Here is a 16059-nt window from a genome sequence, read left to right on the forward strand (position 1 = left end):
TACAAGGATATTGGACATGGTTAGGTATTTACAAGATAAAATACAGTTTGTATTGCAATCCCAAGGACTAGATATTGAAGTAATTTAGGACAGATTCATAAATACAACAAACATTACAGGCAACATACAAAGTAGAATATTAATAATGCATCTTTATTTTTGTTGTTTGGCTTTTATATATTCTGTCAGACTGTAAAAGCAATGATCAATTAAATATGCCTTTACTTCAGCCTTAAAACTACAGAGTTTACCTATTGATTTAATATGTTTAGGTAGATTATTGAAAATCTTTATCCCAGTGTGTAGTGTGCCTTTTTGGCACAATGATGTTCTCACCTGTTTCACATGAAGGTCAGATTTTTGCCTTGTATTGTGTGCATGTATATCTTCATTTTTTAATAAGATATCTGGGTGTCTATCGATATGTTGTTTGATGAAAACTGATGTTTCATAGATAAAAATGCAAGGAAGAGGAAGAACTGACAGTTTTTTGAATATGGGTCTGCACGATTTCGTATTGTTTACCCCTTCAATAATTCTTAGTATTCTCTTTTGCATCCTGAAAAGTTTAATATTTGTTGCTGTATTGCCCCAGAAGAACATTAAAGAGGGGTTAAGGCTTCTGTATTTATGTAAAAAGAGGACACCAATTCATAGATAGAAATGATGATTTCTTTAAGTGAAGCAAAACATTTTGATCTCTCAGTGATAGAGTTAAAAAGAAAAAAAATACATTTAAAAAAACTGTTTATTCTGAGCCTATAAAGGCCACCTAATGGTGATGCAAAACCTTTTTCACTAAATTAATACAAGTGCTGGACAAGAGACATGTTGTTATTTGCCTCATTCATTGTGTGCACTGATTGAAAGTCATCACAAGATCCAGTATGTGTTTGTCTCCACCATGGGCAAGATACATTCTCTGCACACTGTGGCCATTTACAAGGTACACTGAGAGTGTGGAGAAGCAAAATCATCCTAACTGAGAGCAAATGACAAAATACTTCATTGAGCAAAAGTGTTATATTTGACTTGGTCACTAAAACAAATCAATGTGGGTGGCCAAACACCAGAAAAACCTCTACATTAAAATACAATTCTATGAGACTGGGTTATTTTCCATGAGCCAAGATTGTGAAGTGCAATATCAGAGAGGTCATTCAAATATTAAAACACTCAAAAAATATGAAACAGAGAAGCTGATCATGTGCTTTTTCCAACCTGGCTGCCAATCATCTGAGTCCAACAGGTCACACTGACAATTTGAGATGTGAATGTTACTGGTGAGAAGCTGCTGCCGCACCAAGCAAATTGTCAGCATTCCAGTCAGGTTGGCTGGCAAGAGCGTGTTAACGCACTGTACAGCTGCGTGCAATCCGTAGACATCACTCTCCCCAGAGAAAAAGAGCAACCATAGGTGGCTCAAAACGACCTCCTGGGTGTTATGAATTGATTTTGCCATTTTTGGCATCAGAAGGCATTGCAACATGTATTTCATTTGCAGACACAGTAACGTTCGGTACAGAGAAGTGTGCCTTCAAGATGGCAATTTCATACATGACAATTTCTGTTGACAAAAGACAAATTAATAAAAGCAGTAAAAACACAATACTGACAATCAAGTAAGCATTAACATTTCTGGAGGCATCGAAGGACTTAATTCTATTTGCTGCTTCAATGAAATTTAACTCGTTATTTGAAGAGATTACATTTTTATGGATGTCTTTAATCAAATTATTGTCTTCAGAAAAACTTGATAAGGAATGTTTTCCATATGTTAACATGTATGAATCATTGTAATAAACAGATAACATTCTAGTAAATGGCAAATGTCCAGTTGCATGAAATGTAGTTGGCAACACACTAGGCATATCAAATAGTTCACATGATAAATCACAATGTGTGGCATTCAAGATTAATCCACTATTGTTCAATTTTAGTGTAAAGGGTAGCTCAGGTGTATCATAGTTTTTACATGTGAATGTGACATCAAGGGTGGAGTTAAATGAGAAAATTATACCTTCAGAACATCGTTTAAGAAATGGATGATAAAGATGCGTTAATATTCTAGGGCAGTCATCTGTTGGGGGATGATTCATTAGCAATTATTTCTCACAGCTGTACACTCTACTGTCTAAGAATACCGCTGATTCAGGGCAAATTAACATATGACTACGTTTAAACATATGCAAATCATTTTCATTTAGGGACACAAAATATCTTCAATCCTTGCTTATTAGTAGATAATCATTCAGTACATACTTTACATGAATATCTGCCTGTCTCCATTTCACAGGGTAAGTATAAATCTTATACAGTTCAAAATTATGCTTTGATCTAGCAAAGGGAATAGAAACAATAACAGTTAATTCATCTTCAATCATTAAGGAGTGTGTGGTGGTTAACTTATAGTAAGCATATAAACTGTAAGAGTTAACAGGGTAAATCATGGTATATGTTGCATCCAGCTTTTGTTCGATTGACAGTAGGCTCTGTAAAAATTGTTCTGGATGTAGTAGTATGCTGCTCAGACAATCATTTGAACTACTTTCTAAGGCTGTTCTTAAGTTAAGGGCATCAATTCTAGCATTTGATAAACTATCAGTAATCCTTAATAAAAGAGTGTTTAAATATAAGTGTGCATGCACAGCATTTAATCCTTGGAATAGTTCTTGGATATTTGCATTCGTTTCATTATGAAGTACGTGGAAATGTGAGATAAATTGCTTTACAGTCTTTTCAATGAAAATTGTGTGGTTAGTAATGGTTCTTTGCATATTGTTTAATACGATAATTTCATTAGAGAGGTTAGTTGAATCTGTATTGGACTGTTGTTCAAGAGCTAATATTTTGCCTTTAACTTCCAGTAGATCTCGATTAGTTAAAGTACCAAATACAGTACGAAGGACACTTCCTCCAAAATCAAACTTGGCTCGTTTATGCCTAATTAATGTTTTTTGTGGCAAAATCTTTAAAAACAGTAAATCTCTTATTCATAATTAGCAAATGTAGACTCTACCTCCATTTTGGCTGTGATCCATTCATTATACCAAGATGTACCCATTTCCAAAATTGTATCATTACCGCTAACAGAATGAATTAGGTCAATTTGCTTCTTTAAGGGTTGAACTGTTGCTGGATTTCACTCAGATTGTACTTTAGAACAAGTTTTGTATTACTTGTTGAAACTACCATGTCTGATCGTGGTGCAAACAAAACACTTGTTCTCTGTGGTACTATTACTACAGCATTAGAAGAATATGCTATCATAGCAAGCATTAGAATAAAAATGAACATGGTTAATTAGTTCTAAATACTCGAGTTAACAATGAACATAAAATAAATGAGTTTCTTGGGGTAACCTATGGCATAAAAGGTTTAGTTTCACTTGTGCACTCGTGCAATAGCTTCAATTCTAAATTTTCACTACACATTCACATAAGCACATGGCTGAAATAAAAACATGCATTGCACTCTCACACACTACACACGTTTATGCGTATTGTAGGTGTGTCTGGAACAGGATCGCTCAGAATGTGACGATGACTCAACCTCGAAGTCTGGACTGCGACCACACGATTCTCGCTCCCTGGGTTTGAGAACAGCAGGTCTGCCTCTTGGTTGGTCCTCGTCGTCTTGCGATACTACAGGAAATGTACCCTGAAGTGGCTTTACACTATAGACATGAATGACAATCGAACGAAAGGGCAGTGGGAGCTTAAGAGTGACTGGCAACAACACCTCCAAATTGGATATGGTCCTTTCCAAAACTTCTTTAACTTTTTGACTTGACTCTTCTTTAACACCCCGTTGCTCAGATACACAAGATCTACAACTCGATACTGTGGCACTGCTGCTTGGCGGTCATGTTGTCTTGCTTGCTGAAGAAAGGATTGATGATTCCGCTGTTTCACGCCCCTCCATGCTTCCTTTAGCTTTCATGCTAGATCCCTTACATGATCATTGCTGATTCCGGCAGTCGATCATGCAAAGTCCAAGGGTGAATGCATTCTTCTTCCATAGACGATCTCATATGGACTTTGGCCAGTTGAGCTGTGCATTTTGGCATTGTAAAAACTTACAAAGTACGGTAAACAGACATCCCAATTGTCGTGTTTGCTGCTCACATAATGGCTAACCATTTTAATAATTGTTCTGTGGACTTGCTCGACTCTTCCATTTCCTTCAGGGTGTGCTGGTGTAGTCCTTAACTGAGTTATTTACATGAGATTACAAGTCTGTTTAAGTAATTCACTCATAAAATTCGTTCCTTGATCACTAATTATACTTAATGGTGATCCAAACTTAAGAACCCATTCTTTTACAAAAACTTTAGCTATAGTCTCAACGCTCTGATCAGGTATTGATATCATGAGAAGGTATCTAGAGAAATGATCTAACCTTGTCAATATGTATTTGTTTCCATCTTTAGTCTTAGGCAACGGTCCTACGACATCTAGTCCTACTCGTTCAAATGGTTCACTTGTTTCTGGCAGTTCTTGCAATGGCGCTCTACTTTTTCCTATATTGTTCCGTCTATTACAGGAATCACATTGTGAAACAAACTCAAAAATGTCAGTTTTGCGACTCATCCACCAAAACGTTTGAGATATTTTAATGTTTGTTGCATTTTTACCGCAATGTCCTGATAATAAAGAATCGTGTTGGTCTCTCATTTGCTCTTTCATGCTTTCTGGAATAACTAGGCGGTGTCCTTTACTAGTGATTTTGTACAATAATCCATCTATTTCGACAAAACGTTGATCATTTTTCCATAATCTGCATTGTGGATCTTCTTCTCGAGCTGCCTTTAATTCTTCTTCTCGACTTATTGTAACACAAACATTGACTTTCTGACTCATTGCATCAGCATTCACATGTTGTTTACCAGGTCGGTGAATAACCTTAAATTGGTACTCACTCAATCTTAATGCCCATCTTGTTAATCTGGAACTTGGATCTTTTAAGCTCCTTAACCATTTAAGTGTGGCATGATCTGAAATAGGCTAACTGTAAATTCTCTTCTTGTTAAGAAACATCTGTCATGTGTTATACCAAAAACCAAAGCACAAAGCTCCTTCTCAGTAGTAGTATAATTACATTCTGCTTTGTTTAATTGTCTGGAAGCAAATGAGATTAGATGTTCATGACCACCAACTTCTTGAGACAAGATTGCACCTATGGCAAAATTGGATGCGTCAGTTGAAAGAATAGAAGGTTTTCTGAAATCCGGATAGGCTAACACTGGGGCTGTGGTTAGAGTAGTTTTCAGCTCTTCCATTGCCTTTTTGCATTCTGTTGACCAATTAAATTTGGCTCCTTTCTTCAGCAGCTGTGTCATTTGACGTGCTGTATTTGCATAACTGGCTATGAATCGTATGTAGAAATTTGACAATCCCAAGAATGATTGTAGTTCTTTCAAATTCTGTGGTTCAGGAAAATTCTTTACATCTTCAGTTAATTTTGCATCAGGTCGAACACCTTCACTGGTTATAACATGGCCAAGGTAGTTAGCTTTTCTTTGTGCAAAATGACATTTATATATTGATAAAGACAGGTTTGCACTTCTTGTACGCTCAAAAACAGCTGGTAGTCTCTCAGTATGCTGTTTCATGTTTTCACCAAAAATTATTACATCATCAAGGTAAACAAGTGCTTGTGTTGGGGTGAGCCCTCGTAAAACTGAATCCATCAGGCGTTGAAATGTAGCTCGAGCATTACGAAGTCCAAATGGCATTCGAAGATACTTGTATACTCCTGATGCTGTTACAAATGAAGTTTTTGCTTGATCATCTGGATGCACTGTTAAATAAAATACTGAAAAGATTCGACATCTGCCCAAGTAATCCAAGGTTTCCACTAAATTTGATAAGGGGTAAATGTCGGGTGTGGTCACAGCATTCAAAGATCGGTAATCAACACAAAAATGGAACTGTGGGTCTTCTGAAATTGATTTCTTCTTTACAATTACAACAGGCGAACACCATGGTAGGTATGAAGGATCTCTTGATTTTATAATTCCGGCTTATAATTGTTCTTTAACCATGTGTTCTACCAACTCTCTTTGACTAAATGGTATTCGGTAATGTTTCTGTGTGATTGGGACAGTATTCCCTGTGCTGAATTAAGTGAGTGAGAGGTAAATTTGCACATTCTCGGAATAAATCTGCATACTCCAGCTAAACAGGCGCTAAAATCTTCTGTTCATCAACTGTCAAATGTTCTATCTTTTCCCAAATCTTGTGCTTCAGTTCATTATTAGCTTTGTCTCCTTGTTGCAATTTTGCAATACTGTTACAAAAATCTGTGTTTATAACTGCAGAATTTGTTACCTCATCTGGAATCTGTATTACATCATTTTTACTTACGCTCGACACTCCAGCAACTTTCGTTCCTCGTGGCAAAACAACATCCTCATTGCTCGTATTCATTATTGTAACCAGGACTTTTGCGACATTCTGGCTCACCATTGAAGTGACACTTGCGCTTCTAGCAACATAACAATGCATTGTATCCAATAAGTCACTTTTCTAGGATCGCTCAATTAATAACAAAGTTCCTTCCTTGCATCGGGGTGACTTAACTTCAACGTAGATTGTCTTTCCTGCTCCATTGGGAATTTGCTGATGCTGATCAATCTGAACATTGACTCGGACGGTTTGAACTGATGCATCGTTTGGGCAGTCCATTCCCACGACGTCAGTATTGCTACTCCTTTGAGTACAATCTGAAGAACGATTTCCTAGGTTTAGTTACTATGGCCTAGTCTTCACATTAATGAGCTCTGTGCTCCTATGTAAATAAATAGTTTGACGTTTCTCCCACGATATACAGCACCTATCACGAAGTCATTTTCGGTCTGATTTTCACTGGAACTAACAGGAATCACTGTCTCTGGCAAGGGGCAGACGGAGTGGTGGCCCTTACACTTCTTGTTGCGACAATCTCTCGAAACATGACACTACCTCCCGCAATGATAGCAAATTCGATTCTCTTTACAATCCTTACGCTTGTGACCCAGATTATTGCATCTGTAGCATTGTACTGTTGTGTTGAAAACTCTGCGCTCTTGTTTCTGCGTCTCATTCGGTCGTCTTAGTGCTTCAACAAAACCAACAGCTGATTCTACTGCTTCCCGAAACATTTTACATCGCACCAATCTAACAGCTTTGCTTACTTCCTCCCCGTGCAACCCATGAATGAATGTCTCCAAAGCTCTCTGGTCGGCTTCGAACAACTGAATGTGGTTTTCATTTTCATGTTCTACTAACCATACGTTTGAGCGTTGATGTTTCAAATTCTGTCGGAAAACTGCTCAAGAGATTCGTCTCGTCACATTCGCAAACTGTGAAGCTGCTCTCTGTAAAATCTGATCGCATTTTTACATTTAAATCTCTGAACAACAATCATTCTAAACTCATTGTAAACTTCTGTTTTCACGCAAGTAGGCTCCACGCTAATGAAATCTTGTGCTGCTCCCTGAATTCTTAATTTGGCAACCACTAGCTTATCGGAATATGTTCATTATCCTAAACGGGTGGCACCTTCAAGTTTACGAAAAAACTCTAACACATCATCTTCGGGTTTCCCGCTAAGCACTGGTACTGATGGCAATAATGAAAAATTCTTTATTGTAATTATACTTGTACTGCATGAAGTATCATTTGACAAGTCTCTCGGAATGTTATGCTCACTTGTTTCTGCTTTTAACTGCCGAATCTCTTCTTGCAGTTCATTAATAACAGTTTGTAGATCGACAACGTTACTCTGACTGGATTGCGACATTACGTCTAATTTAACGCCAATGAGTCACTCAAATGTAAAATAAAAACCCATCACTGCCTTTCGTATTCTAGGCAAACTGGAGTAGGCCAACCTGAATTCCAGCATTGTATGTCCCCGCATAGTTGGAAGATGTTCACGCTGCTGCTGCTCGAAGTTCACGTTGTACTGCGCCTCTTCAGGACTGTAGATTTTCCATAATTATCCCCATGCTGACACCAATTCTATAAGGGGGTTAGTCTGTATTGTTGCCCCAGATGATGATTACATGAATGTTTTGTCAGGAAGTTTAAACAATTTTTTTAACAAAGGCGGATTATAAAACACACACGCCACGTGCACCAGTCATCACTTTGTCTGTAATCCTAACAACGGCTAATTACGGTCATATCGAAAGGCTCCATGGTGAGCTAAGAAAAGAGACACATTCGCACCCGAGGTCGCGCTAGTTAATACTGGCCGTTGCGGACGGCAGCCAGTCACGTACTCCCCGTCGCAGTGTGGCTGGATGTCCATCTGCTGACCAAGCAAATTGTCAGCATGCCAGACAGTTCGGCTGGCAAGCGCATGTTAACGCACTGTGCGGCTGTGCGCAATCCGTAGGTCCTTACACTTCTAATTCTCAATATTCAAGCCCTCTCTTGGCTGTCATAAAATCGAATGGTGATGTAAGACTAGTTCTTGATGCTAGGGAAATTAATAAAATAATTATTCCAATAGAAACGAGACACGAGAATTTAGAAGAACTTATTCAGAAGTTTGATGGTGCCTATTTTTTGGACATCGCTGGATATGAGGAGTTCCTTTTGGCAGACGAGAATACCACCTGAATCACGGAAGTACACTGCTTTCATCTTTCTTGGGAGAAGCTATCAATTCACGGTTATGCCATTCAGCGTAAACATCAGGGGATGAGTGTTTATTTCTGCATTAGATACCGTACTAGGACGAGATCTCCTTGACAAATTACTTTGTATGTAGACGACCTTTTGATTGCAACTAAGACATGGGAGGAGCACCTCGATTTGTCAGAGAAAGTATTAATGAAATTCTCAGAGTACGGAGTGACAGTGAATCTGACGAAGTCAAAATTTGCCAAGAATGAAATAAAGTTTCTCGAACAGAATTATGCCCTACCCAAAGAAGATGAATGTTATCAAAAAATGCCCGTATCCTCGGAGTAAAGAAAGAACTGAAGTCTTTTTTGGGGCTTGCTTCATTCTTCCATCGATTTCTATGTGACCAAATAATTAGCCAAAACTATTTACTACAACTACTGTGAAAGAACGTTACTTGGAAATGGACCCAGGAATGCAGCCAATCATTTGATAAAAACCGGCATGCTCTGATTAATGCATAAGTTCTGCACCATCCGAATCTTGAACAAGACTTTTGTATTGCAATGGATGGTTCAGAAACAGGTTTAGGTGCCACATTGTTTCAAATAGATGATCCGTGTGACCCAAACACCATCAAATTATAGGGTTTGCTAGCAGAACATTGTATAAATGCGAGAGAGCATATTGTACCACTGAATTAAATGTTTTAGCTGTGTTTTGGGCAATCAAGAAGTTCAGATATTTTGCTTATGGCAAGAGGACTATGATATACTGTGATCATAAGGCTTTATCATTTATCTTGACAGGTCGAATGTTTCATTCACGGCTAACCTGATGGGACCTGTTGTTGCGAGAATACAACATTTTGATGCAATACATAAGGGGAAAAGACAACGTAATTTCTGAAGTTTTATCTCGATTACCAAAAGGGAGAACGAATGAAGAGGATGATGAACTATCTTTAAATTTTAAAGCAATGGACATGTCAGTAAATTATTATGAAGAAAAAGTTTCAGAGCTGTGTCAAAACTGCCACAGTTGCAAGAAGAAGATCTACATTGGAAGCCTGTTAGGGACAAGATTAAGCACAAAAATCCTACTAATACTAAATATCAATATATTGTACAATCTGAGGTATTATTTAGGAAAGACTCTACCAATGCCAACAGGAAAGTTTGTGTCTCACAGGGCCGGCCGGAGTGGCCGTGTGGTTCTAGATGCTACAGCCTGGAGCCAGGTTCAAATTCTGCCTCAGGCTTGGATGTGTGTGATGTCCTTAGGTTAGTTAGGTTTAATTAGTTCCAAGTTCTAGGTGACTGATGACCTCAGAAGTTCAGTCGCATAGTGCTCAGAGCCATTTGTCCCACAGGGTTATATAGAGCCATTACTTTGGTATATTCATTTGAAGTGGGGACATTTTGGGCCTTCTAAATGTAAAGCCAAGTTGGGTGAATATTGCTATTATCCAAATCTAGAATGACTAGCGAATAATATTCTGAAGAAATGCAAAATAGCAGGTTCGAATCCTGCCTCGGGCATGGATGTGTGTGATGTCCTTAGGTTAGTTGGTTTAGGTAGTTCTAAGTTCTAGGGGACTGATGACCACAGATGTTAAGTCCCATAGTGCTCAGAGCCATTTGAACCATTTGAAATGCAAAATATGCCAACAGACCAAACCCATAAATTACTGTCAAAAAATCAAACTACATCCTATAATTACTCATCAACCTTTAACAATAATAGCTTGCGATGTGTGTGGTCCGTGTCCAACTGCACAAGGAAGATTTAAGTATATACTGGCTTATTACCACTTTTTTTTTTTTCAAAATATGTCAAATTATATCCATTACAGAGTGTACATGTTCGACCAATGTTAAGGAGATTTATCATCAGTTACATTACTGATTATGGGAAACTGAAAATGATTCTGACTGACAATGCAGCATATTTTACTAGTGGATTGTGGAAAAGGACTATGAAGGAACATAACATCAAACATATATACATATATGTCTGCTTGTGTCTGTATATGTGTGGATGGATATGTGTGCATGTGCGAGTGTATACCTGTCCTTTTTTCCCCCTAAGGTAAGTCTTTCCACTCCCGGGATTGGAATGACTCCTTACCCTCTCCCTTAAAACCCACATCCTTTCGTCTTTCCCTCTCCTTCCCTCTTTCCTGATGAAGCAACCGTGGGTTGCGAAAGCTTGATATTTGTGTGTGTGTTTGTGTGTTTTTTATTGTGTCTATCTACCAGCGCTTTCCCATTTGGTAAGTCACAGCATCTTTTTTTAATATATATCTAAAAACAAAGATGCTGTAGCTTACAAAAAAAAGCATTGGTATGTTGATAGAGACAATACAAAAAACACACACACAAATTTTGAGCTTTCGCAACCCAAGGTTGCTTCATCAGGAAAGAGGGAAGGAGAGGGAAAGACGAAAGGATGTCCGAGTTACCGCCCAAAGGTTATTTACGCGCCTACCGCGTCGGGGTTCTTCGCGATCGCGTGGGCCATTGTTCAGCTTCAGACAATGGCCTTTCAGCACTCACCGCCGCCCGGATTTCAGCAACATCTCTCCAGCACTCCTGCCGTCGTAGTGGACAGCCGCAAGACTCTTTGGAATCCTTCAGCCCGAACATGCAGTGGAATTCATCGAGTGCCGCCAGTTTCTTCCAACCGCCAATGGTCGCGGACTCTGGCTTTGCTAGCCTAGACCTTTCCACGTGTTCTCCACAGAGTGTTGTTCGGAACATTCCTACTCCTGTGTCGAACACACAATTCAATACAGTTCGTGGCGTCGAGCGAAGTTTTGCTACTTTGGAAAATCCAGTAGTAAATTGAAACTCGAATCAGTTCCCGCCACGTGTGTATGCTTCCGCGCCGGCTAGTCAACAGGTGCTCAATGCTCGCCAAACAGCAAATATCACACCAAGTGTGCATCCTAGTGGACATGTGTGGGATCCTTGTGTTGCTTCTAATCAAGTCAACAATTCTGTGCTGGACAGTAATTACCCGGACATCTACAACCAGCCTCACCACCCACGGTCGAGTGAATACAGTGTGCATAACGGACATTCACCGGCGTACTTAAGTACTTGTGGCTTCTCTCCCAGCTACCACGTCAATAACAATGCACATTTTGACTATGATCCTCAAATTGTTCGAGTGTCCGTCGCTTCTCAGCTGCCCCTCCAGCGTCAAGTGAATTTCACGATACCCGCATTACGGGACGCCAATAATTCGGACTCGCTATCTTCTGCAGCTCTACTTCCGTCCGAAGAAATAGGTGCACCTCCGCAGTGACTGCAGTGCTGAATCTGCCGAAACTACCAGACTTCAAACCCACTCACCCAGAGTTCTGGATTAAACTGGTTGAGCAAACATTCAATATCTGTGCTTTGGACAACGATGCACGCTTCGCCTGCCTCATGAACTATCTTCACGATCGCGTCGATTTAATTTACGATCTGGTCAAAGCAGCCCCCCATAGCAGGGAAGTATGCTGTGGCGAAACAGACGATACTGGAGCGTATCTCGAAAACCAGGAGAGAAAATGTGCGACAGCTCATCTACGAAGAGCGTCTCGGTGACCGGTCTCCATTCCAGCTGTGGCGATGCATCCGTCTTCTCGTCGATGAGCAAGTTATGCCTGATGACACGCTCGCAGAAATCTGGACAGAAAAGCTGCCTTTGCCTGTCCAGACTGCAATGTCTGCGTATGAAGATAGGCCAGTAAATGAACGTTTACGCGCCGCCGACAGAGCATATTCTGCCAGGCAACGTGAGCTCCGTGCACTGCATTCTGGACGTGACCACACTAAGAAGCTTTCTGACACCACGCCCTTGTCTGGTGCTGCTAATAACAAGTTTGTTAAACTAGCCGCCATGCCTGCACCTTCAACTCCCCGCAACGACAGTGCATCGGCCTCTATGGAAGACTCTGGGTCACATACTCCGTCACCTAGCAACTACCCACAGGAGCACAGGCCCGCCCAACCTTACTGTTTCTTCTACACAAGATTCAGGCAGCGAGCTTGGAAATGCCAGTCACTGTGTTCTTACCCAAACTCCAACCGCAGGTAGGCTGCGGTGCCACCTCCTGCGATGTAAACAAAGGGCACCATCCAACGTTGCATTCCGTTTCGGACAACAACAGTAAGTGTGGTCGAGTCTATGTTCACAATTTACAATCAGGTGTACATTTTCTGGTAGACACTGGTGCAGACATCTCTTTGCTGCCTAGCAACCAATAAAGTGCAACCACACAAAACAGTACTTTGTGCAGTGAACTTGTCTACCCTACAGTGTTCGGGTTCTACCCTGTATACAGTGAAACTTTCGCCCGAGTGCAAGCTGGAGTGGACGTTTTTAGTGTCAACAATTGAAGAACCTATTCTCGGAATTGATTTCCTCAAGCACTATCAATTGTCACTAGATTTTGTGCAAAGTACTGTGTTTTACTCCCCACTAAACAAACATATTCCTTTCGCTCCGCTGAGTGACTGTTCGGCTAATACCAAAGATGTGTGCTGTGCTAAGAAGTGTTTAAACCTATCCTTGGAGCTGCAATCTTGGACAAACAATTGGCTAGTGGAGTGCGCCAAGTCTTCGAAGTCGCAGATGGAGGATGGAACATATGGAAATGCTGCTGCATCTTCGCAACATACACCACGAGTTGGACTCCACACAACAACGCCTCGCGACACTACAAGCAGATGACTTGTTGGCTACAGACAAGGTCAGTCCATGCCAATCTGGTGTTCCCATGCCCACGCACGTTAACGACAATGTTGAGAACTCTGTCAACTGTGTCAGCACCCCCTCTTGTAATGACAGTGTATGCCCGAGTGCTCATGTTCCTTGCATTCTGAATGGACAATTAACTTCCCAAGCTCGTGGCAATGAACTACGGCCATCTGCTGTTTGGCCACACCCACTCATGCCTACAGTGCTCGTAGTGGCACGGCCCGCTACCAAGAATCAGTGTACCAACCTCGCTCATGTTAACACGCGTGCAGCCTTTACGCAGCCTACGAGCGGTTGGCACACCTGTACTTCCATGCCCTCAGCGCCACAGCTTTGCCCATCTGCCGCCGCCGCCTGCTCCGCTTCATGGACATCTGACTGTCATGCCGCGCTACATATTGCAGTAGTCACTAATGGCACAGTTCATCGGTTACGTCTAACCGATGGGCCGCCCATATCACAACGCCCACGCCGCCTCAAGCTAGAATTTATGAAAATTGCCAAAGAACAATTAGATGATCTATTACAAAAGGGAATAATTGAACCTTCTTCCGGTTGCTGGGCTAGTCCTATCCTGTTTGACCAAAAGAAAGACGGTACTTGGCATATGGTCGGAGACTATAGGCGTTTAAATGCCCACACCATCATTGATAAATACCTGGTCCCACTCATTGCGGACTTCAATCATGCACTTGCAGGTGCAAATTACTTCTCTGTTTTGGACTGTAAGCATGCATTTCATCAGATTCCTATGGCTCCGGAGGATATTGAATAGACTGCCATAACCACTCCCTTCAGGCTGTTTCAATACAAATTTATGCAGTTTGGGTTGAAAAACGCCTCCCAAACGTGGCAGTGTTTCATCAATCAAACTTTATCCCATCTAGACTTTTGTTTCACATACGTGGACGACATATTGGTTCTTGCTTCTACTTTCGAACAGAGTGAGGAGCGTGTTCAAGTCGTGACAGATATTTTAGCAGCCGCTGGTATTGAACTGAACAATAAAAAGACTCAACTGCACCAGTCACATGTCACATTCCTAAGTTATGTTGTGTCGTCGGACGGTCTAACACCACCGCAGGACATGATCAAGCCTGTTCTCGAGATGCCACACCCCCAGACCTATAGGGAATTACGCAGGTTCATCGGAACAGTTAATTATTACCGTAAACATTTGCCAGCCGCTTCTGCGGTGCAGGCTCCTCTCACAGATGCTCTCGCTGGCCCACAAACTTCTGGCACCCACCAGGTCCCATGGACACCAGACATGGACAAGGCATTTAACGAACTCAAACAGCTGTTGGCCTCCGCTGCCACTATTGCTCACCCACATGCGGATGCCACAATGTTCATCACTACTGACGCTAGTGACAATGCTGTCGGCGCAGTACTGAGTCAGACATACAATAATGTTATGACCCCCCTGCAGTTTTTCTCAAAAAACCTAAACAACGCACAGAAGAAATACTCAGCATTCGACAGAGAATTACTTGCAGTTTACGAGGCCATAAGACACTTCAGAACTGATGTTGAGGGACGAGATTTCTATGTGCTCACTGATCACAAGCCGTTGGTTCCTGCCATAAAAAATCCTGCGGCTGATCCGCCCCCACGACGCTTTCATCACATAGATTACATCTTGCAATTTACAAATGACATTTGCTACATCCGAGGAGCGGACAATGTGGTTGCTGATTTTCTCTCACGCGTTGGTGCTGTCACAACCTTAATTGACTTAACGGACCTACCTTGGTTGCAATCGGCAGACCCCGATACCATGCAGTTAATTTCGGACCACAGCTCCTCTCTCCAACCGGTACGCTCTACTTTCCCTGGCATATCTGATTTAGTGTGGTGTGATCAATCGACTGGTACATTGCGGCCATTCATTCCTAAGCCCCTTCAACGCCAGGTCTTTGACAAATTACACACATTAGCACACCCCGGTGTCAAAGCTTCCACCTGTCTGGTATCTGAACGGTTTGTCTGGAGAGACATGCGCCGCGACTGTCAGTCTTGGGCCAGGGCATGCGTGTTGTGTCAACAGAACAAAGTTTCCAGGCACACTTCCCCACCCCTTGGCTGTTTTGCCCAACCGCCAGGCCGGTTTCACCATGTTCATGTGGACCTCGTAGGCCCTTTGCCCCCCTCCGAGGGTTTCCGTTACTTGTTTACAGCTATTGACAGGATGACTCGGTGGGCTGAGGCTGTGCCTATTCTGAACATTACCTCTGAGACAGTAAGTCAAGCATTCTTAGATTCGTGGATCTCTAGATTTGGCTCACCTGTTTACCTCACCACTGACCAGGGGCGACAATTCGAGTCTTCAGTTTTCTCCGACTTATGTAAAATGTGTGGTATTGTCAAAATTCATACTTCCGCATACCACCCCCAAAGCAATGGGCTTGTTGAGTGATGGCATCACACCTTATAGTCTGCCTTGCATTGCCATGACTCACTATGGACAGAAGCACTGCCCTTCGTGCTTCTTGGACTTCGTCCAACTTTCAAGGAAGACCTCAAGGGTTCCGTAGCAGAGTTTATGTATGGTCAACCTCTGGTTTTGCCTGGAGAATTAGTCCCTCCCACCCCACTTTCACAGCGCTCTGAACTCCCTTCACTTCTCGAGTAAGTGCGCTTGCACTGCAGCAAAATTCAGCCGCCACCTCCGGCTACTCATACA

This window comes from Schistocerca nitens, chromosome 6 (genome assembly GCF_023898315.1).
Source record: "Schistocerca nitens isolate TAMUIC-IGC-003100 chromosome 6, iqSchNite1.1, whole genome shotgun sequence".
In the NCBI taxonomy this organism is placed as follows: domain Eukaryota; kingdom Metazoa; phylum Arthropoda; class Insecta; order Orthoptera; family Acrididae; genus Schistocerca; species Schistocerca nitens.